The sequence below is a fragment of the Gorilla gorilla genome, chromosome 2 (genome assembly GCF_029281585.2).
Source record: "Gorilla gorilla gorilla isolate KB3781 chromosome 2, NHGRI_mGorGor1-v2.1_pri, whole genome shotgun sequence".
Classification (NCBI taxonomy): Eukaryota; Metazoa; Chordata; class Mammalia; order Primates; family Hominidae; genus Gorilla; species Gorilla gorilla.
Window position 1 is genome coordinate 136,248,274 of NC_086017.1, and position 4,032 is coordinate 136,252,305.

General features: G+C 44.3%; 1 pseudogene; it reads left to right on the plus strand.

Annotated features, from left to right (window-relative positions):
- The first annotated feature begins 503 nt into the window (after positions 1-503).
- Positions 504-602, plus strand: LOC115934159 (uncharacterized; annotated as a pseudogene).
- Positions 603-4,032: the final 3,430 nt, after the last annotated feature.

Genomic DNA, 4,032 nt, shown 5'->3' on the forward strand with positions numbered 1-4,032 from the left:
TTCTACAATAAAGACACATGCCCACGTATGTTTATTGCTGCACTATTCACAATAGCAAAGACTTGGAACCAACCCAAATGTCCATCAGTGATAGACTGGTTAAGAAAATGTGGCACATATACACCATGGAATACTATGCAGCCATAAAAAAGGATGAGTTAATGTCCTTTGCAGGCACATGGATGAAGCTGAAAACCATCATTCTAAGCAAACTATCACAAGGACAGAAAACCAAACACCAAATGCTCTCACTCATAGGTGGGAGTTGAACAATGGGAACACATGGACACAGGGCGGGGAACATCACACACCGGGGCCTGTCGGGTATGGGGGGCTGAGGGAGAGATAGCATTAGGAGAAATACCTAATGTAAATTACGAGTTGATGGGTGCAGCAAACCACCATGGCACATGTATACCTATGTAACAAACCTGCACATTGTGCACTTGTACTCTAGAATTTAAAGTATAATAATAATAATAATATTTTTAAAAGGCAGTAGAGTGCACACTTCAGCAGCACATATACTAAAATTGGAACGATACAGAAAAGATTAGCACAACCCCTACTAGGCCCAGCTGGGTGTGGTGGCTCATACTTGTAATCCCAGCACTTTGGAAGGCTGAGGAGGGAGGGTCACTTGAGCTCAGGAGTTCGGGACCAGCCTGTCAACATAGTGGGACCCCATTTCCATAAAACAATAAAAAATTAGTGGGGCATGGTGATGTGAGCCTGTAGTTCCAGCTGCTTGAGAGGCTGAAGTGGGAGGATGGCTTGATCCCAAGAGGTCAAGGCTGCAGTAAGCTATGATCACGCCAACTGCACTGCAGCCTAGGTGACTGGGTGAGACCTTGTCTCAAAAAAAAAAAAAAAAAAAAGCTGTATGGGGCAGTCACAGGACTGAAAAAGGGGCCCCAAGCACAATAGAAGTATTAGGCAAAGGGGCAGAAGAGAGGACAAGAGTAGATAGAGGTCAATCCATGGAAGCAGTGGCAGGAAGTCAATAGACGCTTTTATTTCCTCTGTAAACCACGAGATCACCTGCTGAGAGGAAGCGGGAAGGTGCTGTGGTAGGAAGTCAGAAGAGTTTGGAGAAGGTTTGAAATGGCTGCATTCAAAAGGGAAAATAAAGAGATTAAGAGCAGCTCGAGGACTCTGAGATTAGACCCATAAGGAGCAGCTTGTTACATCACTTTCTTCAGCAGCATCCAGCAGCTCAGGTGGAATATGGGAAGGCCAACAAATACCCGCAATAAGCTCAAGGTTTCCTAAGGTCAGCACTGCAAAGAATATGGGTCAAGGAAATCAATGGCACTGGCAAAAGGGACAGACCTGTGGTCTAGCCAGAGAGGAGAGAAATCCCATTCAGAGTGCGGGAGCGGATGGGGCTAACGGGAGATAATAAAAGGGCCAAAACCTCAATACAACTGAAAACCAGGCACAGTGAGCAAAATGAAGTAAGAGAGCTGAAAGTTAGATAGTTGGGGTCAGAGATAGAAACGAATCACTTGGATGGGATGATCAGGGATGGAGAAGACCAGTAGTGAGCCCAGGAGAGAGATGATGTGGGCCTAAAAAACTACCCTTTATTAAGCCCCTACTTGTCCAGGCTTAACACGCTAAAAGCTTTACCTGTATAATCTCATGTAATACAACTCTCAAAGGTAAGGCTTGTATCAGCATTATACAGAACAGGAAACAGGCCAAGAGAAACTGCATACTTGGCTAGGCGCAGTGGCTCACGTCTATAATCCCAGCACTTTGGGAGGCCAAGGTAGGCGGATCACTTGAGGTCAGGAGTTAGCCTGGCCAACATGGTGAAATCCCATCTCTACTAAAAATACAAAAATTAGCCAGGCATGGTGGCACATGCCTGTAATCCCAGCTGCCTTTTAAACAGAACCCTTAACTTTCTTTTTTTGAGTTGAAGTTTTGCTCTGTTGGCCAGGCAGGAGTACAGTAACATAATCTTGGCTCACTGCAACCTCCATCTCCCGGGTTCAAGCAATTCTTCTGTCTCAGCCTCCTGAGTAGCTGGGATTACAGGCACCCACCACCAAGCCTGGCTAATTTTTGTAGTTTTAGTAGAGATGGGGTTTCACCATGTTGGTCAGGCTGGTCTTAAACTCCTGACCTCAAGTGATCCACCTGCCTTGGCTTCCCAAAGTGCTGAGATTATGGCACGCCCAGATCTCTTTTTTTTCTTCTTCTTCTTTTTTTCTTTTTTGAGACAGAGTTTTGCTCTTGTTGCCCAGGCTGAAGTGTAATGGCGTGACCTCAGCTCACTGCAACCTCTGTCTCCTGGGTTCAAGCAATTCTCTTGCCTCAACCTACAGAGTAGCTGGGATTACAGGTATCTGCCACTACGCCCGGCTAATTTTTGTATTTTTAGTAGAGATGGGGTTTCACCATGTTGGCCAGGCTAGTCTCGAACTCCTGACCTCAGGTGATCCACCCGCCTTGGCCTCCCCAAGTTCTGGGATTACAGGCGTGAGTCACCGCACCTGGCCCCAGAGCTCTTAACTTTCTAAATAATTCTCCCATCTGTCTTCTGCTTTCATCTTTAACACACCTGCCTTAGTTTAGGCTCTGAGTGGCAGTATCACCTAGCACAGCGCGGTGCTTCTCAAACTTTGGCTGCTTCAGTTATCTGCAAGGCATATTGAAACACAAATTCTAGGCCCCACCCCAATTCGAGAACCCCAGAATATCAGATTCAGTAAGTCTTGGATAGGATCTGATAATGTGCATTTCTGTCAAATTTCCAGGCGTTGCTGATGCTGCTTGTTGCTGGTTGAGACCCAGTGGCCTAGAGGTTGATTTCAAATGTTACCCCTCTTATTTACTATATGACCTTCAGCAACTTATGTAGTTTCTTTTTTATTTATTTAATTTTATTTTTGAGATAGAGTCTTGCTCTGTCACCCAGGCTGGAGTGCAGTGGCACTATCTGGCTCACTGCAACCTCCACCTCCCAGATTCAAGCAATTCTCCCTGCCTCACCCTCCCAAGTAGCTGGGATTACAGGCGCCCACCACCACACCTGGCTATTTTTTTGTATTTTTAGTAGAGACGAGGTTTTGCCATGTTGTCCAGGCTGGTGTTGAACTCCTGACCTCAGATGATGCGCCCGCCTTGGCCTCCCAAAGTGTTGGGATTACAGGTGTGAGCCACTGTTCCTGGTCCCAATTTATATGTTTTTAATTGCTTATGCTCTGAGTGTCGTATCTAAGAAATTATTGCCTAATCCAAGGTCAAAAAGATCTACACTGATTTTTCTTCTAAGAGTTTTATGATTTCAGCTCTTACATTTAGGAAGTTCATGATTTTGAGTTAATTTTTGTGTATGGTGATAGGTCAGATAATTCTTATGATTCCATGAGATGAATATTGCAGACTACAGGGCACATTGTAAGTGCTCAGGCACTGGTAGTTAGTATTATTATTGTATGATTTGTTTAAGGAAATCACCGATGTACAATAATCATTGAATAAACTTCACAGAAAGATCAATCTTACTTCTTCACGGTCATGTCTTCTTTGGGGGAAAAAACGTAACTTGATCACCTTATTTGATTGTCCACCTTGCTCATCTCCTTGGTAACTTCTAGTTGTTTCCAAAAGGATGAAGACTTGCCACAGGTAGAGAATTCAAAGCAGAGGTTTGTCCCAAAGGCAGGCCTGGCACCATCCTGGGGAATGAGGTACCTCTGGCAGAAGCATAAAGCCTCCCAGGGTGACTGCAAAAGAGGAAAAAACATGCATTTTGGCATGGGTATTTTTCATGAAACATTATAGTTTCATCTTTGTGTTTCTATGTCCATGTGCATAAATATTTATTCACATAAGCTTTACGCAGAGTTAATTAACTTCTAGGGATTTACCAAGGACCCAAGTGCTACAATTAAGTCATCAACCCAGCTACCCAAATATACCATATTTATTGTCTGGATCTTCCGTATTCTCAGTGGTTCCATGCGAGTCTCCTCTTGGGAAGTCCTGCACACTAAAATCTCAGTGTTTTTAATTGGG